The sequence below is a fragment of the Callithrix jacchus genome, chromosome 12 (genome assembly GCF_049354715.1).
Source record: "Callithrix jacchus isolate 240 chromosome 12, calJac240_pri, whole genome shotgun sequence".
Taxonomy (NCBI): domain Eukaryota; kingdom Metazoa; phylum Chordata; class Mammalia; order Primates; family Cebidae; genus Callithrix; species Callithrix jacchus.
The window spans coordinates 112,153,350-112,177,605 of NC_133513.1; the positions used below are offsets into that span (position 1 = coordinate 112,153,350).

General features: G+C 43.4%; 1 protein-coding gene across 12 annotated transcripts in view; it reads left to right on the plus strand.

Moving 5' to 3' along the window:
- Window positions 1-24,256, plus strand: part of GRK5 (G protein-coupled receptor kinase 5) — a 247,860-nt gene that overhangs the window by 2,180 nt on the left and 221,424 nt on the right. For 4 of the 12 annotated variants that reach the window (XM_078346618.1, XM_078346613.1, XM_078346611.1 and 1 more), the window contains exon 2: window positions 1,831-1,904. The exons of the other annotated variants lie outside the window; for them this stretch is intronic. The gene's annotated coding sequence lies outside the window, so the exon portion shown is untranslated. The remainder of the gene's footprint in view (window positions 1-1,830; window positions 1,905-24,256) is intronic. 12 annotated transcript variants of the gene reach the window in all.

Sequence of the window (24,256 nt, forward strand, 5' to 3'; positions counted from 1 at the left end):
TCCAAATTGTTTTCCCCAGTATTTTTTCCCCAACGTGAATTTACTGCCTGATATTTTTGGCTGTTAGGCCAACAAATTGGGTTTTTTTCCCAGAGCCTTGGGGAAGAGAGCTGCAGGCTGGAGGCTTGTGTGGAGTGACTGACTCCCACTGGGGCGGAATTACAGTGATTGGAAGTACTCAAGAATGTGCCTTTCACTTTTTTTCCTTTTAAAGTCTTTTTCAATTTTGCTTGGAGACTTTGGTCGTCATCTCATGGTGAGAAAATAGCTCTTGATGATGCCTTGGAAATGGAGAGGGCCTGCGGAAACAGGGAGAGACTGACACATGAACAAGAAAAATTAATCATTTAATGGAAACCTCATTTTAAAATGTGCATCTCTCCCCCTTTTTCTCTTTTATACATAGAGGAAAACCATGATTTTAAGTGCTTCCAGTTTCTTTTGGATGGGGCTTTATTAGAGATTTGAGCTCATATATCCTAATTAGTGTGGATGCTTTTAGAAATTAAAACAGGGTCGGGCGTAGTGGCTCATGCCTGTAATCCAAGCACTTTGGAGGCCAAGGTGGGTGGATCACCTGAGGTCGGGAGTTCAAGATCAGCTTGACCAACATGCTGAAACCCCATCTTAAAAAAAAAAAAAAAAAAAGAAAGAAAAGAAATTAAAACAATTTATTTTTTCTTCTCTGTTTTCATATATTTGAATTTATTTTACTAAATTAGTAATTGTCCAAATAACCATATTATTTAAATATTCAGAAATGAAAGTTTCAGTTAGTTTAGTGAAATATCTAATATAAAACAGTACATTAAAAAAATCTGGCCAGGCATGGTGGCTCACTCCTGTAATCCCAGCTACTTGGGAGGCTGAGCCAGGAAAATCACTTGAACCTGGGAAGCAGAGATTGTGGTGAGCCAAGGGGGTCATTGCACTCCAGACTGGACAACAAGAGCAAAACTCCTCAAAAAAAAAAAAATATGAGTTATTTAAAAGGTTTAAAAATAATTCTTAAAGATTCTTGTCAATGGTTACAGATGAGAAATATAATAGGCAAACATGAAATTTAATTTAGTTCACTTAACAAAATACACCATAAACAATATAAAATTTGGCTTTCAAGTAAAAGTCACATTTGTCACAAATGATAGAGAAACAGACCTTGAAGAAAGACAGGCACGCTTTGCAAATGCTGTAAAATAATTTGTAGTTGTCCATGTTGGTGGGTAACACCGGGCCTATCTTTTCTTATATTGTGCATTCTTAAAGACTCATGGCTCCTAAATTCATTGTACCTTCAAAGCCTTACCGTAATAAGATGTAAAGTGGAAAACATGAATGTGGTGATAAAATAGCCTGTAAGTGGATTAGCATAAAATGATTCATTGTTAGTAATTAGAAAATATAGCAAGCAAGCTTCACCCTTGTGACAATTATTTTAAAATAAGAAAAGGCAGAGGGATGTGTTCAAGATTTTAAACCATGGAAACATATTTTGGGGGTCGTTTATTTGTCCTGGTCTCATGAGAAAACATCAACTCGATCACTCTTAGGAACTTTAGATTGCTCTCCTAAAAAGTGGTTAAAGAAGAAAAGGAAGAAGTTCAGACTGAAATCATGGCAGTTTATGGAAATGAGCTAAGTGATTAAGCATTTCATGAAAAAGAGGCCCAGACTATATCTATTTGTTTACATTTCAGAATCTCAGAAAATTGGCAGGCGAGCTAAACGTTGAAATAATAATGAGAAGGAGTATTTGCTGAGTGCCTTTTGTGTGTTTCTTTTTGGTTTTATTGTTGCAGTAAAAGTTTCTGTGTTTTTCTCATCTTCTAGATCTGTTGCCTTTCTTCTGAGTGAACAGTGGTGAGAAAAAATTTTGCAAGGCCCTGCTTTTCCTTTCTTCCCAGGTCAGTAGTAGCCATATCTGATCAATAAAGATTATCTGAAGGAATATTGATCACATTTTCCTGAGCCACTAGCAAGCACAGGAATTGAGGAGTTAGGACTGTACCTGCTTTACCATCTGTGACAATTGCCAAATATCAGAATACACAGGAACCGTTTCCTCAGATAACTCTGTGACTTGACTGGATCTTCCTGATGATCAAGATTAGGAACCCGGGGCCTGGGGGAGGTTAGAAAGGGCAGGAGGAAGGAGTGAGACAGCATCCAGCCCTGTGTGGGGCAGGCTATGCCTTGGGCAGACTTAGCATTCCACAGCATGGCTGAAAGCCCTGGACCTCTTTCCCTTGCAACTGTAATTCATGATGCTAAAACTGAAATACCACTGTATTAGGTTATTAGAACACCAAAACATCTCTGAAGCTCAACGCTCTTTTACGGCTATGTGGAGGCATATGTACTCCACCCTGAAGCTTCTCCTTCAATCTTAATGTTAATCTTACCTAGTGACAGCTTTCATCTTGGTGAAGGCAGCTCAGTGTGTGTAAAAGCAGCTTGGTTTGTTAAACACAATACCGTTAAATGAAACTGCCTTTCATTTTTTTTTTTTTAAGTTTCCTTTTCAGTACTGACAACTTGGAGGTAGAGAAACCAAAAGCAGGGTTTTCAGAAGGCCTTGCTTTCTTAAAGATTTCAAATGATGATTGTAGTTAATCTGGCTGCCTGTTTTAAAAACCATCAGATAAATACCCACAAGGCTCTCGTCTTTCAGTAGCTTAGCTGCTGCTTGTCAGATTCTAAACTCCAAATCGCTTGACTCTTCCAGTGCCCAAACTAATCCTTGTTTAAATTATGTCTTCAGAAGCTATAACTCTTGTAGTGGCTTGCTAAATGATACCCCTTGGATCTGGGCTGAAGACTTCCAGAATGCCCAAGTGAATTTCAGGAGTGGCTCAATGTTTAACCAAATTCACCTTTGCCAAGGGCTATTCAATCCATATCTGGGAGGTTTTAAATAAAGCCATCCAGGACTATGGGCAATACTTAAAGTTAATATTTGTTGCCAGTATGTTTGCGGTGCAAGATAAAGCGTTATAATGTCTAGACATTTTTGAAATAAAAAAGTCTTCTGGTTACAAAAAGGCATTATTGCCATAGGTCATGCAACTCAGAGGTTAAACCTGAGAAAGCAGAAGGTGACTACCAATAGGTAACTCACTGGGAAGAGAATTTGGAATTTCTTCAGCCATACAACCCTTAGCACCCATTTCTCAGATCACAATAGAATAGTGAAGCCAAGCGAGGTAGCACAGCCTGTGGTCCCAGCTACTCTGGAAGCTGAGGAAGATCATTTTAGCCCAGGAGTCCTGGTCTGGAGTGAGCTATGCCTATTGGGTATCTGCAGTAAGCTCGGCATCAATATGGTGACCTTTCGGGAGTGGGGACCACCAGGTTGCCTAGGGAGGGGTGAACTGGCTTGGTGGGAAGCAGAACAGGTGAAAATTCCTATGCTGATCAGCAGTGGGATTGCACCTGTGAATAGCTGCTGCCCCCTAGCCTGGAGAACCTGTCTCTAAAAATAAATAAATAAATGAATAGAATAGAATAGTAAAGACAAGGGTATGAAGGCATGATTTTAAATGATTAAAATGGGCCTGGCACAGTGGCTCACACCTGTAATCCCAGCACTTTGGGAGGTCGAGGTGGCCAGATCACCTGAGGTCAGGAGTTCGAGATCAGCCTGGCCAATATGGTGAAATCCCGCCTCTACTAAAAATATAACAATTAGCTGGGTGTGGTGGTGCTTGCCTATTATCCTAGCTTCTTGGAAGGCTGAGGCAGGAGAATCACTTGAACCCGGGAGGCGGAGGTGGCAATGAGCCAAGATTAGGCCACTGCACTCTAGCCTGGGTGACAGAGTGAGACTCTATCTCAGAAAAAAAAAAAAAGATCCAAATGTATTATGGCCTTAAATAATAGGATTGATTTCTCCTTTAAAACATATCCTGTTATATTTCAGTAGAAATTTGTATTTGAAAATATTCTGGATATTGAAAAGATGTATTTTTGATGGGCAGAGACAATGTCATTCCTTTTATTACCATCCAAACACTGGAGGAAGCATTTCATTTTGTGTATATCATGCTACTTTTAAAAGAGAAAGTCCTTACTTCCTGACTGAACCTTCTCCCACTCCCACTTTTCATTTTGAGGAAACCATCCTTGAATAGTCTTCTGAAGGTCTTACAAGGGTAAAATTTATTTATTCAGCATTTGGTTGTCACAGGACCCAGTGCAAAGGTGACATTTGGGTGTGAGCCTTAGATAAATGCAATGAAATGAGTGAAAAGATGCAATTGGGTACCACCATTCTCTTTTTACATTTGTTTTGTTTTGTTTTGAGACAGAGTCTTCTCTGTCGCCCAGGCTAGAGTGCAGTGCAATCTGGGCTCACTGTAACCTCTGCCTCCTGAATTCAAGCGATTCTCCTACCTCAGCCTCCTGAGTAGCTAGGATTACAGGTGCCTGCCATCACACCTGGCTAATTTTTGTGTTTTTAGTAGAGATGGGGTTTCACCATGTTGGCCAGGCTAGTGTCAAACTCCTGGCCTCAGGTGATCTGCCCACCTTGGCCTCCCAAAGTGCTGGGATTACAGGCATGAGCCACCGTACTTGGTCTGTTTTCACGTTTTTTAACTGGTCAGCTAGGTGTGAGCAGTATTGCATATTTTTTTTTTTCCAAAGAGCTGAAACTGAATGAGGTGTGACCTCCTTAGCTGTGTACACTGTATTGACTCTGCTGTGCCTAGAATTTGGACAGTGGTCTGAGGGACCAGTATGTGATTTAAGCATAATTAAAAGGTTATACTTGAGGGACACACCTGAACCTGGAAGACAACTGCCAATTTTCTGGGGTACTGCGGGGCTTGTTTTTTTTTTTTTTTTTTTTTTTTGAGACAGGGTCTTGCTCTGTCACCGAGGCTGGAGTACAGTGGTGCAAGCTTAGCTCACTGCAACCTCAGCCTCCTGGGTTCAAGTGATCCTCCCACCTCAGCCTCCTGAGTAGCTGGGACTACAGGCTCCGCTACCATGCCTGGCTAAATTTTGTACTTTTTGTAGATGGGGTTTTGCCATGTTGCCAAGGGTGGTCTCTAACTCCTGGGCTCAAGCAGTCCATCCGCCTTGGTGTCCCAAAATGTTGGGACTACAGGTGTGAGCCACTATGCTCAGTCAACACTGCGTTTTTATGAAGATCTGTTCCTAGAAATGGAAGCCATTAAAAACAATCACAGGAAGATCCTTTGAGGAATGACAAGATCCAAGAGGAAAACTGGTGTGCTATGGTGCCTTCCAGGCAGAGCAGTTGTTCAGGGCAGAGTCCTGGGCAAGTGGACCTGCTGCAGTTCTGGAGTAAAGATGGTGGAGACTGTCTTCTTTCTGGCTTTCTGTTGGGAATGGCCTGGGTGTATCCTTTGATATAGCCTGTCACTGGGAATGACCAAAAAGATTAAAGGCATCTGGTCCTTTTTGGGGCTCTGTCCAAATGGTAGCCACTAGCTGTATGTGGTTATTTATACTTAAATTAATTAAAGTTAGGAATTATGTTCCTGAAGCATGCAAACTACATTTCTAGTGCTCAGCAGCCGCATGTGGCTAGTGGCCACTGTATTGAGCCATGTACATAGAACATTCCCATCATTGCAGAAGGCTCATCAGGACAGAGCTTCTCTAGAGGGTTCTGTGCCTTTAGTGAATGTGATAACCTATGACCTCTGACATGAAAAATTAGGGAAAGTTAAAAGAAGCAGAGGGAGGCAGGGAGTGGGGAGGAGAAAATCAGGGAAGGGATGTGGGGAGTGAGGAAGAGCGATGAGGGAGAAATGGGTAGGAGGAAATCAGGGAGGGCGTACTGGGAGTGAAGAAGAGACTGAGGAAGGGGAGGAGCCAAACGGTAGTGGAGGGGTGAAGGCAGGGGTTGAAAGTTGAAACTGACTCACCTAAGAGGGAAATTCAGGTCAGGGACAATCATGGATGGTGGTGGGGGTGGGGGGAGCAGTAAGCTACCATATACTCCTCCACCCCCTTTTTCATATCTTGTTGGAAAATTTGCCTAAATTGAGCAACTGACTTTCCTGATTCAAATTAAGTGTGTGATATAGACACATACAGAGCCCATGTTCCTTCTTGAAATTCTTAATGTGGGGATATTTTTAATTGGTCATTTTATTAAAAAAAAAACAATTAAGTTGCATAAGTATGGCAGATTTATAGAAAGAAGAGAAAGAAATCTCTACAGGCAGGTGATCTAAAATGGGAGTGAAGACAGGCAAAACCATTTTAAGAGTTTTCATTTTTTCTGAACTAGGGAGATATCAGGAAGAAGGTATGCTTAAAGGTGCCAAAGAAACAGACTATAATTGTATCCACTTAAAAGTGGTTTCTCCTGAAAAACTGTTTCTTGTGAGATTGGAAACATTTTAACAACAACTTAGAGGCACTTAGAAAGGAGCGTAAGGATTTGAAACAATAAAACAGTTCGTTGCTTGTTCTCTGGTGTCTGAAGCAAGGGACTCTATCTGAAGTTGTACCAGCGTCAACTGGTGACAATCTCCTGGCAGCAGGTAGTCATAAAGTAGGCCAATTTTGATAGGGCCTACCGTGTTTCTAAGAACTTATAATCTGTGGAATATCAAGATTTTTTTTAAAAAAGGCAATGATGAAATGAACCCCAAGGACAACTTCCTAGGCCTTGCAGAAAGCAAGGATAAACAGATAAGCTGAGATAAACAGATAAGAACATTCCTCTGTCGTGAAGTGGCAGAGACCACAGAGCTCCTGGTGCCTTGGCTTCCCTGAGCCTTCTCAGCTGGTCTGCTGCCCTGTCTTCCATTTCCCACATACAGATTACCCTTGGTTTAACAGATGGAGAAACTGAGATGAAAGAAAGGGAGTAGGGAGGATCCAAGATGGCCGATCGATAACAGCTTGGGATTGCAGCTCTCAGTCAAAGCGCAGAGAACTAGAGGACGCCACACTTTCAGACAAATTCTGGTTGCTCACGGAGCAGAAGATCCCCAGTGGAGGACCCACACGGGCCGCCAGTGCGACTCTTGTGGCCGGCGCAGCGGTTTTGCCGGCAGCTCCGCGCCGCAGCTATCGGAGCAGAGTAAACAGGGCTGGCTCCCCTTCTGACCGAGGCTTGGAGGACCCACACCGGCTGCCAGCGCGACTCTTGTGGCTGGCGCAGTGGCTTCACCGGCACCTCGGCGCGGCAGCTCTCGGAGCAGAGTAAACAGGGCCGGCCCCTTCTGACCAAGGTTTGGAGGACCCACACGGGTCCCCAGCACGACTCCCGAGACCGGCACAGTGGCTGTGACGGCACCTCAGCTCGGCAGCTCTCGGAGCAGAGTAAACGAGACTGGTTCCCCTTCTGACCGAGGTTTGGAGCCTGGGGAAGGCAGAGTCGCCCATTACGGACACAAGAAGGAAGCCAGACAGGAGAATCCTGGGCAGAAAAGCACCATCAGTCTTAACGCCACCGTTCTGGCCCTGGGGACTAACAACTTGGTTGTCCAATCAAGAGACCTAATCTGAAAGTTGGTAATTTCAAAGACCACCGGAGGATAAATTTACAACGATGGGAAGAAACCAGCGTAAAAAGGCTGAGAATACTCAAAATCAGAACGCCTCTCCCTCTAAAGATGATCAAAGTTCCACATCAACAATGGAACAAGGCTTGACGGAGAACGAGCGCATCCCAATGACAGAATCACTCTTCAAGGAATGGATAATAAGAAACTTCTGTGAGTTAAAAGAACATGTTGTAGCCCAACGTAAAGAAGCTAGGAACTTTGAAAAAAGGTTTGACGAAATCCTATTGAGAATAGACAACTTAGAGAGGAATATAAGTGAATTAATGGAACTGAAGAATACAATACAGGAACTCCCAGAAGTATGCACAGGTTTAAACACTCGAATTGTTCAAGCAGAAGAAAGGATATCAGAAGTCAAAGTCCAAGTTAATGAAAGAAAACAAGAAGACAAGATTAGAGATAAAAGGATAAAAAGGAATGAGCAAAGTCTCCAAGAAATGTGGGACGATGTGAAAAGACCAAATTTACGTTTGATAGGTGTACCTGAATGCGACGGAGAGAATGAATCCAAGCTGGAAAATACCCTTCAGGATATTATTCAGGAAAATTTTCCTGAACTAGCAAAGCAGGGCAATATTCAACCCCAGGTAATACAGAGAACACCACAAAGATATTCCTCAAGAAGAGCAACCCCAAGGCACATAATCGTTAGATTCACCAGGGTTGAAATGAAGGAGAAAATACTAAGGGCAGCCATAGAAAAAGGTCAGGTTACCTACAAAGGCAAGCCTATCCGACTTACAGCAGATCTCTCAGCAGAAGCTCTACAAGCAAGAAGAGTGTGGGGGCCAATATTCAACATCCTCAAAGAACAGAACCTTCAGCCCAGAATTTCATATCCAGCCAAACTAAGCTTCACAACTGAAGGAAAAATAAAATCTTTTATGAACAAGCAAGTACTCAGAGATTTTATTACCACCAGGCCTGCTTTACAAGAGCTTCTGAAAGAAGCATTACACACAGAAAGAAACAACCAGTATTAGCCTTACTAAAAATATACCAAAAAGTAAAGAGCACCAACATAAAGAAGAATTTTCATCAACGAATGGATCAAACAGCCAGTTAACATCAAGTGGCAATAACCCTAAATTTAAATCGACTAAATCCCCCAATCAAAAGACACGGCCAAAACCCAATGGCATGTTACATCCAGACCTGTTTCACATGCAAGGATACACAAAGACTCAAAACAAAGGAATGGAGAAAGATTTACCAACCAAATGGAGAGCAAAAATAAATAAATAAATAAATAAAAAGCAGGAGTTGCAGTTCTCCTAGCGGATAAAACAGATTAAAAAAAAACAAAGATACAGTGGTAAAAGGATCAATACAACAACAAGAGCTAACGATCCTAACACCCAGATACATAGAGACTTAGATTCAATGAGACAGAAAATTAATAAGGATATCAAGGACTCGAACTCAGATCTGGAACAAGTAAACTTAATAAATATTTATAGAGCTCTCCACTTCAAATACACAAAATATACATTCTTGTCAATACCACATCACACCTACTCATAGGTTTAAATGAAATGATTGGCCATTATTAATACCCATTTTTTCTTTTCAGAATAAAGCAATATTTCTGTTCACTCTCCCTCTCTCTCTTCCTCTTTCTTTCCTTTGCTCATTTTTTTTTTTCTTTCCTTCTCTCAAAAAAAGAAATCAACTTGTAAACCTCTAGATCCAGGTCAGCAATGTCTCTCTCATTGCTTGAATTCCTTTCCTTCCCTCCCTCCCTCCCTCCCCGCCTCCCCCCTTCCTCCCTTCTTTCCTTCATCCCTTCCTTCCTCCCTCCCTCCCTTCCTCCCTCCCTCCCTTCCTGCCTTCCTCCCTTCCTCCTTCCCTCCCTAAAAAAAAAAAAAAAGAAAGAAAGAAAGGGAGTCATGGCCAGCGTGGTACCTCATGCCTGTAATCCCTGCACTTTGGGAGGCTGCTTGAGGCTAGGTGTTTAAGACAAGCATGGGCAACATAGCAAGACCCCTATCACTACAAAAAACAAAAATGGCCAGGCGTGGTGGCTCACGCCTGTAATCCCAGCACTTTGGGAGACCAATGCAGGTGGATCACTTTTGGTCAGAAGTTCAAGACCAGCCTGACCAACGTGGTGAATTGCCCCCAAGGGATAGGATGTGAAGCCTCATGGGTTGTGGTGTTGGGGACAGTCATGGGCATTTAGGTGTGGGCCACATCATTAGCAGCAATACTACTTGTCTTCCTTGGCAGATGCAAGAAGGTGGTCAGTGGGCATGCCAGTTCCTGCTGGCTCACCATGCATGGCTCCCATCTGCCCTGCACCCCACTTCCCTGGGCACTTACCACTCGTTAGGAGGTTCTTGCCCTCAGTAACCTCTGCCTGACAGTGGCACCTTATGTGTAGGCTCAGGTCTCTGCAGCTCTCTTTACTTACTACCCAAGTAGGGGGTTAGAGAGGGGGAGGTGAGGAGGGTTTTTCTTGCAGATTGCAGGGCACCCTCATCCCTCCTGAAAGAGAGGGTCTGAAGTGATCTTTTCCCCCAGGAAAGCTCTTTCCAGATGAATTCCTTGCCATTTTTCAGTGATAACCTTGAGTATGTGCATTTAGAAACCATGTCAACTCCTGCATGTGTGTGTGTTGCGTTGATGTTGCCCGTCTGCCCTTCAGGGAGCTTTGTGAGGCAAGGGAATGTGTAAGAGCCATGCACTTCCTTGGGGATCCACTGTCAGACTTGAGATCCTGGTGGGAAGGCAGCATGGTGTCACTCCCTGATGATTAGGGCACAGGAAGCTATGCCTTTGATCTGCTCCTACAGAGAAGGGGTAGCTCCGAACTTAACCACTCACTACAGGAAGGGAAGGGGAGGGGGTGGGGGATAGAATTACCCGACTGCTGGATGGAAAGAACCCAGCCAGTGTAATTGCTCTGCATGTCTGATAAGAAGTCTTGTGAAACCTCATTTGAGAATGGAATTCCATCCTGGCATGGGTCTTAGCACTGATTCTGAAATGGAAACAAGCTGAAGGTTCAATAAATGGCCTAGGAAGAACAACTTTAAGTGGCTGATGCAGAAATGGGTTCTGCTTGGTCTTAATGTTTTCTGTTAATACATTCAGAAGGAGCTTGTTGGGAAATGTAACATCCCAGGAGATGGAATTCTTAGCTCTAGGAAGAATAGGGGTGGAGTGTGGACAAAGGATTGGGCCATCGACTTAAATAGCAAAGGATATCTGAGCATCCAGCTTCTATCAAGCCAAGTGCTATTGTGGGTTGATGCCACTAAGGCTGCTGTCACAGCTTGGGGATGTGTGTGTCTGATGAATATGTTCCTGGAACATAGTAGGTGTTCAAAAGTATTTCCAGAATGAGTGACTGATGTTACCTACACAGGTTGAGTATTCCTAATCCAAGAATCTGAAATCTAAAATCTGAAACTTTTTGAACACCAGCATGATGCATGCAAAATGATCATTGGAGCTTTTTGCCTTTTTTTTTCTTTTTCTTTTTTTAAACAGAGTCTTGCTCTGTTGCTAGGCTGGTGTGCAGTGGCACGGTCTCCACTCACCGTAACCTTCAGCTCCTGGGTTCAAGTGATTCTCCTGCCTCAGCCTCTTGAGTAGCTGGAACTATAGGTGTGTGCCACCACGCCCAGCTAATTTTTATATTTTTAGTAGAGATGGGGTTTTACCATGTTGACCAGGATGGTCTTGATCTCTTGACCTCGTGATCCACCTGCTGCAGCCTCCCAAAGTGCTGGAATTACAGGTGTGAGCCACCGTGCCTGGCCTTTTGTGTGTGTGTGTGTGTGTGTGTGTGTGTGTGTGTGAGACAGGGTCTTTTTCTGTTGCCTAAGCTGGAGTGCAGTAGTACCATCATAGCTTAGCTCACTGCAGCCTTGGCCTCCTATACTCAAGCAATCCTCCTACCTCAGCCTCCCAAGTGGCTGGGACTATAGGTGCATGCCACCCCTCTTGACTCATTGGAACATTTTGGATTTTAGATTTTCAGATTGGGGATGCTCAACCAATATAATGCAAGTATTCCAAAATCCAAAAATAATCAGAAATCCAAAGCACTTCTGGTCACAAGTATTTCAGATAAGGGATATTCAACCTGTATTTATGTTATGTGATGGTGAAGAAGAGAGCCAAGAAAGTGATATCCTCAAGAAATGGCCTTGGTGTCACAGTCGAGGGTACATTAGGAAATGATTCAGCATAGTTAAGAAAGGTTAACTAAGGTTATAGGGCAAATTGCAAAATGTTTTCCAAATGTTTGTCTTAACTGTGAAAAATGTTTGGCAAACTCCCCCTCCCCCCTAATTTGGAAGTGGTTTGTTTTAGTCGTTTTGGAAGAAATAAATATTTGCATTAGGCCAAACATTTGGGGCAAACAGTTCTCCCCAGTTCCGAGGCTCTGTGTGGAGATGTCTCATGCCGATAACACTCATCCCTTTTTTGGCCAAATCGAAGGTAACTTTGGATGTGAGATTCACATGCTTTTCACATCACTGCTAGAATGAGGCTGAGCAAATGGAAAGAAAAGAGGAAGCCAAGCAGTGGGATCCTTCCAGATCTAGGGATGGCTGATGACCTGGCATTTGAAGGATGTAATCGTTAAAGAAAAATTGCCTTTCTGCTCATGGGCAGGGTGGCTGGATCCAATTAAGACAAGGAAAACGTATGTTAACTTGGAGGAAAAATTTCTAAACAGTCAATTCTGTAATCCTCTCTGAAGAGGAAGAGGCCAACATGATGAGGCTTTATGGATGGTGCCAAGCCCTGTGATATATAATAATTAGTAACCACTGGTTATTTTGCCACACACTCATTCTCCAAACCACTAACCATTGCTTGGGATGGAATGCACCAGGCCTAGATACTTGCCCCAGATGGCTTTCCTTCAGCAGTATCCAATTAGAGGGACTTTTACAAATTAAAGCCTAATTCTCTATAATATATAGCAAAATATAAATTAAGGAAGGAGAAACCTGATTTCCTTGGATGGTTCCACGGGTTACAGAGGTGAGGGCTAGTCTTCAGGTGCACCTCTTAGTTTACGCTTCAGCACCTAGTGGCGACTGTTCTATATCATGGACCTCAGTATTTTTGCTAGTCTTTTTGGTAGGTAAAAACATTTCAGAGGCTGGGCATAGTACCTTATGCCTGTAATCCCAACACTTTGGATGCCAAGGTGGTGGACCATCTGAGGTCAGGAGTTCAAGACCAACCTGGCCAACACGGCGAAACCCCATTTCTATTTAAAAATATAAAAATTAGCCAGGCATGGTGGCATGTGCCTGTAATCTTGGCTACTCAGGAGGCTGAGACAGAAGAATCACTTGAATCGAGGAGGCGAAGGTTGCAGTGAGCCGAGATTGCACCGCTGCACTCCAGCCTGGGTGACAGAGTGAGACTCTGTCTCAAAAAAAAAAAAAAAAAAAAAAAAAAAATTGCAAAGGTAATACTCACTAAAGAAAGTCAGGGCTGACATGGTGGCTCACCCCTGTAATCCAGCACTTTGGGAGGCTGAGGTGGACAGATCACCTGACGTCAGGAGTCAGAAAGAGCCTGGTCAACATGGCGAACCCCCATCTCTACTAAAAATACAAAAAAATTAGCCCAGTTGTGGTGGCACACACCTATAGCTCCAGCTACTGAGGAAGCCTAAGGGAATGACTTGAACCTGGGAGGCAGAGGTTGCAGTGAGCCGAGATTGTGGCACTGCACTCCAGCCTAAGAGACAAACTGAAACTCCATCTCAAAACAAAACAGAAGTCCAAAGGACCATGCAAAGCATCTAGAAGAAAGTAAAAATCTCTCTCTTCCCATGCGCCTCGGCTGCCACCCCACCACTCAGAAATAATGTCAGCATGTAGGTGAAACGTTTTTTCCAAGTCTCTGTATATGCCCATATGAACATCTAGGTAGAACTTTACACAAAATGGGTCCCAGTATACACACTGTTCTGCAGCTGTTTTCAGTCCACAGTATGTTGCAGAGCATTTCCATATCTGTGTTTATAGTTTCCCATGAAATGGATGGGTGTCAGGAAAAATTGTGAAAGACTTTGGAAGCTGAATGATGTTTCAGTGGAATGCCGGGTATGTTCTAGCAGACTCTTAGGGGTTATCCCATTCTAAAGGGGTCTGTGTTTTTCATTGTCTTTCACTACTTTTATAATAGATTTAACCAAGTCCCTACAGTGGGCCATTTAAAGTCTCGAATTTTTAAGTATAATATAAAGGAATATCCTACTCATGATATATTCATCTTTATGTACTTATTTTAAAGACTTCTCTCTCTCTCTCTGTGTGTGTGTGTGTGTGTGTGTGTGTGTGTGTGTGTGTTTCCCCCTGTGGGAGTATCTGCCTAATAACATCTCCTTCCCTCTTTGGGAAGAATCATAATAATAATAATTTGTGAAATAGGCTTCAGTGACCCTAGGGATGTACAATGTAGATTTTCTTATGAGAAAGGAGTGTGATACATGTGACATGACATTTCTGAGACCTTTGGCACTTAACATCCCTCACCTCAGAATAATCAGTCATCTTTTCTATGGTATTCAAAGTTTGAATTAGGGAAATTCAGGTTGAGTTTAGTCAAAGTCTTTAGTTGTGGATGACTTTTCAATTGCCCTTGGGTTTTGCATGTGTAAATCAGGCAGGGCCCACAGCGTTGTAAAGGCATCCTGATCTCTCACTGCTCATCCTCAGCACAACCCTGTGTGGTAGGCCTGGGAATTGTCGTAGCTGTGGCTGTTATTATTATTCTAGTTTGAGAAAGAAGGAAATCAAGCTCAGAGAGGTAAAGTGGTTTTCCAAGATCACACACCAAGGAGCCACTTCCTCTTGTTCCTGCGGTGTTAACCCATTGCTTCATTTTTCATGTTGGTGGACTTTCGCATTTCGTTGTACACTGTACAATTCTAGGGAGGAATTGTTCCCATCCTAAAGCTGGCAGATTTATAAATGTATTAGGTTGGGGAGCAGAAAGTGCCTTGAGGAAGGGGCATCCTTCCTGATCCCCTCCAAGCACTGCCTGTGCTGGTGTCCGTCCTCCTGAGGTCTTTTGCCCTGTCTTTGATCTGGCACAGTATCCTCCTCTGTGGGATTCTGTAGCTCTTCTGCTGGTCACTGCTTTGACTAAAGGTTTGCATGGAATTTACCTAGACTAGGGCTCCATGGTTCCCACCTGAGAATAGAAAACGCCTATGAAAACAATATGATATGAAACCAATCACTGGCCCTTCACCCTGCTCTGCCTCCCTCTGAGATAAGCTTGGCACGAGGTTATAGTCCAGAACTCCAGGACCTTCAATCATTTTGTAGCAATTGGAGGAGAGTGGTATTTTCCTCCTGGAAACATTTGTAGATTTGTGAGCTCACTCTGCACGGGAAGGGCTGCCCCGTTACTGGGTGCTGAGGCTGTGGGCTCCGTGTCATGTCAGCCTGTGCGAGGGAGCTCCTCACACTGAAGCCAACTCCTTCCTTCCCCAGAGAAGGGATCTGAGGGCCAAAAGAGGCCCACATGGGTGGCCATGCAGGAGTAGAAAGAGGCTCCAAAGCAGGATGGGTCCCATGGTCTGGATTTTCCTCCAGGGCAGCTCTGCGAGTCTAACGTCCATCTCCAGGCTGCATGTTTCCTAGGGATACGTGACAAAGCACCGCAAGCTGGGTGGCTTAGAACCACAGACATCTATTGTCCCACAGTTCTGGAGGCCAGATGTTCAAGGTGTGCACAGGGCCGTGCTCCCTCTGAAGGTCCCAGGGGAAGACCTGTTCCAGGCCTCTCTCCTTGGCTTGTTGGTGGCTGTCTTCTCCCTGTGTCTCTTCCTCTTGTGCATCTGTCCCTGTGTCCAGATTTATCCTTTGTATCAGGACACCAGTGCTATTGGATCACGGCCCACTTGAATGACCTTATTTTAACTTGATTACCTCTGTAAAGATCCTATTTCCAAATAAAGGCACATTCTGAGGTATCGAGGGTTAGGACTTCAACATAATCTTCCTTGGAGGACACAGTGAACTCTGGAACACAGACCCTGTCTGTACTGAAGCCTGAATTTTTAAAATAGGAGATTCTGAGGGTGGACCAGGTATGGGAACCCCTGGTCTATAAAACCTTGCAGCTGGTGGGTTTTCTGAGAGCCTTCTGAGCTTATCTCAGAGATCGAGACCACTCTGAATGGGTCCCCAAATAGTACTCTGCAGCTTCTGTGGTGGTTGCTTTCTGTCTTCTGCTCAAATCTTTCTAGAGATGGGAAACTCATACCTTCTTCTAAGCAGTCTATCCCATTCGAACCACTGGATTAAAATTATCTAATACATTATATATATATATATAAAATAACATATATAATAACATATATATAACAACATATATATGTTATATATAATATATTATATGTTATATATATGTATGTTTTATATATGTATATATTATATGTATATGTTTTATATATATAATATATTATGTATATGTTTTATATATAATATATTATGTATATGTTTTATATATAATATATGCATATGTTTTAGATATATAATATATTATATGTATATATGTTTTATATATATAATATATATGTTAATAGGCTTCTTGCCTCACCCACTAATTTGTAGACTTCCTGAGGGCTGGCACTAGGGCTTTTTCTTTGTATCTTTCTGGGCCTAACCAGATGCTAAAGGTCAACCCAAGTCTGCCTATCAAGACCTGGTATGCTTGGTACCAAGTTAACCCATTAGGTCCTGGTTCTGCTCTTTGGGGGTATCCAGGATAAATGCACCACTCCTTGCCTGAGGGGGCCCTTCTAATATTAGAAGACAACTATGATGCCCCCCGTAGAACTAAAACCAGAACTCCATGTCAGGACAGTGGCATCCACCTGTAGTCCCAGCTACTCCCGAGGCAGGAAGATCGCGATAGCCAGGAGTTCTGGGCTGCAGTGTGTTATGATCGTGCCTGTGAATAGCCACTGCACTCCAGTCTGACCACCAGAGTAAGACCCTGTCTCTTAAAAAACAAACAGGCAAGCAAACAAACAAAGCCAGAACCTTGCCCTCCAGGTTCGCAGGCTGTGCTCTCATTGTGTGTTGCAGGCAAGTAACAGACATAACTAACCCTAGGGTTGAATTTGTTAGCAGGTAGGAATGGTTTGTTGTTAACATCTGGCAAAGCTCAAGGCTTAATAACTTGCCAGAAGTGGGATCCAGTCACCCACTTTTATTTGTTTATTTTAATTTAATTGAATTTTTTTTGAGATGGAGTCTTGTGCTCTTGCCCAGGCTGGAGTGCAGTGGGGTAATCTTGGCTCACTGCAATCTCCCCCTCCTGGGTTCAAACAATTCTCCTGCCTCAGCCTCCTGAGTAGCTGGGATTACAGGTGCCTGCCACCATGCCTGGCTAACTTTTGTACTTTTTTTAGTAGAGAAGGGGTTTCACCATGTTAGTCAGGCTGGTTTTGAACTCTTGGCCTCAGGTGATTCACCTGTCTCAGCCTTGCAAAGTGCTGGAATTACAGGTGTGAGCCACTGTGCCTGGCCCAGTCAGCCACTTTTTAACTTTTGAGGTAGTATGATATCTTTTCTTGCTGTGCATTGAGGCAAGGTATTTCCATTTCATTGAAAGCTCAATCATGGCTCTATGAGAAGTTTAAAGGGAAAAGGAGATTGTGCCACTCACGTGCTGTGTGGCTCCTCTCCAAATGAAACCTTCCTTAGCTACATGAATGTGCAGCTTGGCCAGGCAATCCCGGGGGCTCTTCTCACCCTTCAAATCCTGAGAGTTTGCGGGTGTATTTGCTAATGATAATAATTCAACTGTGGGTACTTCAGAATAAAATTTGATGTTAATTTGAAGAGCAGGCATTACACATTAAAATAAAAATTACCCCAAGGAAAGAATGAGAGCCAAGTGGGTTTACATTTGTAGTAGAAATAAACAGGGGAAAAAAAAAACCCACTGCTGCTACTTTAACTGATTCCCGCAATCCAAGAAAGGCAAATGCATGATTCTAGTATTTTCTTTAGTAGATTATAGAAAGGAAGATTAAATCAAAAGTCAAAAATAAACAGTTTGATTATCCTACACTGTATTATCTTAATAAACTGTCTTCCTGGAAAGTTTAAAAATACACAGTATTCCATCTGGCCAAAGAAAACAATAAGTAAATATTGCTGAGAAAATGTAAGAATTTTCCATCTAGACGTGAGTGATGGAAACATTGCCATGTGGACTTGAAGACATCCCGCAAGGAGTGAGAGAGCGATAGGTATTACCTACTTTTTTTGTTTGTTTGTTTTTGAGATGGACTTTCGCTTTGTCACCAGGCTGGAGTGCAGTGGCTCAATCTTGGCTCACTGCAACCTCTGACTCCCTGGTTCAAGTAATTCTCCTGCCTCAGCCTCCCAAGTAGCTGAGATTGCAGACATGCACCACCATGCACAGCTAATTTTTGTGTTTTTAGTAGAGATGGGGTTTCACCATGTTGGCCAGGATGGTCTCCATCTCCTGACCTTGTGATCTGCCCACTTTGGCTCCCAAAGTGCTGGGATTATAGGCATGAGCCACTGCACCCAGCCGATATTACCTACTTTTTAAGGCTTGTGGTTGGGGACACTGTTGTCATACACAGGGGAAGAGGTTGGGAGGGGAATGGGCCCTACCAAGCACTCTCATGGGCTCCTGGCAAATCCTCACTCACTTCTGCATTCTCCTGCAAGCTTTGTCTGGATGCCTGCCATGTCCCTGGTGATGCACAGATTTCATAGTTTAGGGTGATGTGGAGAGAGGAGTGCTGATTCTCCTTTTTTTTTTCTTAATTTTTATTTTTTCTTGAGACGGAGTCTAGCTCTGTCACCCAGGCTGGAGTGTAGTGGAGCGATCTTGGCTCACTGCAACGTTTGCCTCTCAGGTTCAAGCCTGCTGATTCTCTTCTGCTTAATTTTTCTACAGCTGGAAGTAGCAAAACGTGCAGACTGGTGATATGAGTTCTGTCCTAGCTTTGTTGCTAATCTGCCAGATGCCACAAGGCTAGTGACTTTGCCTCTCTGTGTCTTTTCCTTTTTTCTTTTTTTTTTTTTTTGAGACACATTCTCACTCTTGCCCAGACTGGGGTGCAGTGGTGTGATCTTGGCTCACTGCAACCTCCGCCTCCCGGGTTCAAGTGATTCTCTTGTCTTAGCCTCCTGAGTAGCTGGGCTTATAGGCGCTTGATACCACGCCTGCCTTTTTTTTTTTGTATTTTTGGTAGAGATGAGTTTCACCATGTTGGTCAGGTTCAGGTTGGTCTCAAACTCCTTACCTCAAATGATCCACCTGTCTTGGCTTCCCAAAGTGCTGGGATTACAGGTATTAACCACCATGCCTGGCCTCTATCTTTTTTTTTTTTTTTTTTTTTGAGATGGTGTCTTGCTCTGTTTCCCAGGCTGGAGTGTAGTGACATGATCTTGGCTCACTGCAAACTTGGCCTCCTGGGCTCAAGTGATTCTCCTGCCTCAGCCTCCCAAGTAGCTGGGATTATAGGCACCTGCCAGCACACCTGGCTAATTTTTATATTTTTACTAAAGACGGGGTTTCACCACGCTGGCCAGGCTGATCTTTAACTCCCAATCTCAGGTCATCGGCCCTCCTTGGCCTCCCAAAGTGCTAGGATTACAGATGTGAGCCACCACACCTGGCCTGCCTCTCTGTATCTTTATCCTCTCATAGGAATAATGCCCTACTGATCGCAGAAACCGAATAAAGAATGTAAATAAGATAGGAAGTCCAGATGTAAACCCTAGTATATATAAAAATTTAGTATATAATAGGCTGGGTGGGGTGGCTCACGTCCATAATCCTAGCACTTTGGGAGGCTGAGGTGGGTGGATCGCTTGAGTCCAGGAGTTTGAGACCAGCCTGAGCAATATGGCAAAACCCCATCTCTACTGAAAATACAAAAATTACCTGGGTGTGGTGGCACGTGCCTGTAAACCCAGCTACTAGGGAAGAGGTTGAGACAGAAGAATCTCTTGAACCTTCGAGGCGGAGGTTTGCAGTGAGCTGAAATAGTGCCATTGCACTCCAGCCTGGGTGACAGAGTGAGACCTGGTCTCAAAAAAACAAAAAAAAGCAAACAAAAATAAATGAACAACAACCAAAAAACCCCCAAGCAAACATGGCAGCTCTTGTTACAGCTGGGAAGGATGGAGATAATAAATGGGGAGGTAGTTTCTAAGGAAGAAGCGAGTCCTGGTTAGAGAGGTAGTGTGCAGGATTCCACTAGACATGAAAAGATGCTTAATCTCACTAGAAATCACTTCTCACTAGAATCTTAGTTTGGCAAAAATTTAAAACATTGATAATGCCTGATTTAAAAAGTGTGGGTAAATAGGTTATTTCAAACATTATACTCTTGCTGCTGATTGGAGTGTAAATATAGACTTTTATTTACACTTTGATGTCTATATTACCAAATTGTTCTTGAGAAACACTTATCAATGTTGATAAGTGTTTCTCAAGAACAATTTGGTAATATAGACATCAAAAGGCTTAAAACTATGTAACCCTTGACCTTGAAGTTCCATGTCTAAGATTTTATCTTAAGGAAAAATTAGTGTACCAATGACATACAGGAGGTTGTTTAGTTGATGATGTGTATAATACAGGTTAATTGGAAAAAGTTCCATTGACCATCTAAAAGGATTGATATAATAAATCCTGGCATATTCAAACAGTGGACTCATACACAGCCATTAAAAATTATGGAGATCCAGACTGGCAACACGGTGAAACCCCCATCTTTACAAAAAAACCAAAACCAAAACCAAAAATTAGCTGGACATGGTGGTGTGCACCTGAAGTCCCAGCTACTCTGGAGGCTGAGGTGGGATGATCACTTGAGCTTGGCGGTAGAGGTTGCAGTGAGCCATGATGGTGCCAGCCTGGCACTTTGCACTCCAGTCTGGGTGGCAAAGCCAGACCCTGTCTCAAAAAAAAAAAAAAAAAAACCAAAACACTGCAGAGATACAGTTCAAGACCAGCCTACCTAGGCAACAGAGTGAGACCCCCATCTCTAAAAGAAATTTAAAAAAATCAGCCAAGCATGGTGGTGTGTGCCTGTAGTCCTAGCTACTTGAGTGGGAGGCTCACTTGAGCCCAAGAGTTTGAGGCTGCAGTGAGCTGTGATCATGCCATTGCACTCCAGCTTGGGGTGACAGGGTGAGACTGTCTCTGGGAAAAAAAGAAAAAGAAATTATGGATACCTATTCTTACTGGCATGGAGAGATGATGGTAACATAGTGAGTTGGGGTTAGGAAAACCCAGATTTTTGTACAGTGAATGTGCATTACATTTAATAATTAGAAGAACAAAGATGTGTTTTTTGGGGCAGGGGGAATGACAATGGCTTGTAAATGTAAGGCCACTTGATAGGGCTATACAGAAATAAAATCCTTAGAAAAACGTGAACATGCCAGATCTTCTGAATCTCAGCAAGGGTTGGCCTTTTTAGCATTCCTCCATGGGAGATTCTAATCCATTAGTATTCCAGCTGTGTTACTTAAAGGATTCTTGAAACTCTTCTTGGACCCATTTGTTGGCTGACTGTTTTGATGGACTGTAAATACACATCATCTAGGCTAAATGCCTTAGCGCATCTAGCATACTGTTTTGACTCTGCTAGATGATGTCATGTCTTTGTCTTTCAAATGTGAATTTGATTTTTCAGAAAAGCCTGTATTCCTCTGTTAGGCTTGATGTGTAAAGTGGCCATTTTGGAGCTGAAGAGTAGGGGCAAGAATGAGGAATGAGAAGACTGGGACCTTTCCCAGTGCCCTGTGTTGGGTTGGGGTTTATAAAAATCCCTCCAATGCATTGGCTTTGTTAGGCTGGGCTCTTCTGGGTGTGCAGTGTCATGTGTTTGTTTTAACAGTAACCACCATTATTTTATTATTATTATTATTATTATTTTGAGACAGAGTTTCACTCTTGTTGCCCAGGCTAGAGTGCAATGGTGCAATCTCCACTCACCGCAACCTCCATCTCCTGAGTTCAAGTGATTCTCCTACCTCAGCCTCCCAAGTAGCTGGGATTACAGGCATGTGCCACCACACCCAGCTAATTTTTTGTATTTTTAGTAGAGATGGGGTTTCTCCATGTTGGTCAGGCTGGTCTCGAACTCCTGACCTCATGTGATCCACCCACCCCCACCTCCCAAAGTGTTGGAATTACAGGCATGAGCCACCGTGCCTGGCCACCACCATTATTTGATAATAAAATGACAGTTCGTGGAAGGTGAACATGCCTATCCTTGGTTGATAAGCTGGGCAGTTGATGAAGAGAGACTCTGTCTGTAATCCTTTAACCAAGGATGTGCTCAGTGGAGGCTAGATTCCTGTTGTCTGTCTAGTAAACTAATGACCAACTAATGAGCAGGGCGCTTTAGCATGCATAAAATCAGTCAGTTGAATTGATATGATTCAAGACCTCCTGCATGTGTAATGCCAGCCAGGATACTTCAGGAATGCAAAGATGTGAGATTCTGCTCTTCCTCTTCAGGACCTTCCACCCTAGTTGGGGGAAAGGCAGGTACATGATCAACTCTATTACAAAGTCGTCTAAGTACAAAGGCAGTCTAGCTAGGGGGCAGGGATCAGTAAAGCTTTCATCAGAAAAGTGGCCTTGGGCTGTGTCTTCAGGAGAGGTGGCTGGCAGTAAGAAGACACCATTTATAGGGCCCCTACTTTGTGCAGGCTCTGTCAAGGAGGCTTTATAGAGATAGACGTATTTGTCACTACAGTCCAATGCTTTAGGTATCGTTGTTTTTGCACATAACAAATCTGACAGGCTAAGGACACATGCAGATAGGTGTTGGAGCTTGGATTTGAGCCTCTAGCCTGTGCTGTGGGGAGAATTCAATCTTATGAGGTAACACAGTGGAGTGTGTGAGGGACAAAAGTTCCTGGCATTGGATAGAGCCAAAAGGCGGTGACTTGGGAACAGCTTGAGGTGGCTCCATTTGTCTGGAGCCTGGAGTAGTTGTGGGAGAGCAGGGAGCAGGAAGGCTGAAGAAGTATAGGGTCATATAGGGAGGTCTTGAGTGTCAGGCTAGAAGTTGGGAGTTAAAGTTTTAGGCAAAAAGGAACCAGCTGTGTTCAGCCTGTGAGTCAGCCAGGTATGGTGACTCACACCTATTATCCTAGCACTGTGGGAGGCTAAGGTGGGAGGATCATTTGAACCCAGAAGTTCGAGACTAGCCTGGGCAATATGACGAGACCCCATGTATTAGTCCATTTTCATGCTACTGATAAAGACATACCAGAGACTGGGTAGCTTATACAGGAAAAAGGGTTTAATAGACTTACAGTTCTACATGGCTGGGGAGGCCTCACAATCATGGTAGAAGGCAAGGAAGAGCAAAGTCATGTCTTACATGGGTGGCAGCAGGCAAAAAGAGAGAGCTTGTGCACGGAAACTCTCCCTTACAGAATCATCAGATCTTGTGAGACTTATTTACTATCACGAGAACAGCATGGAAAAGACCTGCCCCCATGATTCAATTACCTCCCACCAGGTCCCTCCCACAACATGTGGGAATTCAAGATGAAATTTGGGTGGGGACACAGCCAGCTAAACCACATCACCCATCTCTACAAAAAATAAAAAAAATTAGACAGGTATGATGGTGTGCACCTGTAGTCCCAGCTACTTGGGGAGGACTGAGGTGGGAGGATCACTTGAGCCCAGGGATGCTGTGGTGAGCTGTAATTACATCACTGTACTTGAGTCTGGGTGGTAAAAAAAAAAAAAAAAGGAGCCACCCGGAGTTTTTCAGCAGAGAAGGCTGGTTCTAGCTGTGCTTGAAGACACAAGATCTGGCAGCAGAGGCTGTGGGGCCAAATGGGCAGTGGTTCTTGGAAGTATATGGGTCTTCTGGGGTTCTGCATAAAAGAGAGGGAGGGGAGGGTGGGAGCAGCTTGGGGAGATGAAATCTGTAGCATTTGGCACCTGATAGGACATGGTGGTGAGTGGAAGGACAACACTATAACTTTTGTGCAGCAAAGGAAACAATCAATAGAGTGAAAAGACAACACACAGAATTGGGGGAAACATTTGCAAACTGTTCATCTGACAAGGGATTAATATCCAGAATATATAAGGAACTTAAACATCTCAACAGGAAAAAACCATTCCTATTAAGAAATGGGCAGATGATATGAACAGACATTTCTCAAAAGAAGATGTACATACCACTAGAGAACTGATGTAACCAAATACTACCTGTACCCCAATAACTTATGGTAAAATAAAAAAAAAAAACATCTAGACATAAAAAAAGACATACAAATATGGCCAATAAAAAATGCTCAGGCTGGGCGTGGTGGCTCACGTCTGTAATCCTAGCACTTTGGGAGAATGAGGTGGGTGGATCACTTGAGGTCAGGAATTCAAAACCAGCCTGGCCAACATGGTGAAACCTCTATTAAAAATACAAAAAATTAGCCTGGTGTGGTGTTGGACATCTGTAATCCCAGCTACTTGAGAGGCTGAGACTGGAGAATCACTTGAACCGAGCAGGCAGAGGTTGTAGTGAGCTGTGATTGTGCCATTGCGCTCCAGCCTGGGCAACAGAGGAAGCCTCTGGCTCAAAAAAAAAAAAAAAAAAAAAAGCACATTATCACTAATCATCAAGGAAATGCAAATCAAAACCACAATGAGGTATTATCTCACCTCCCTTG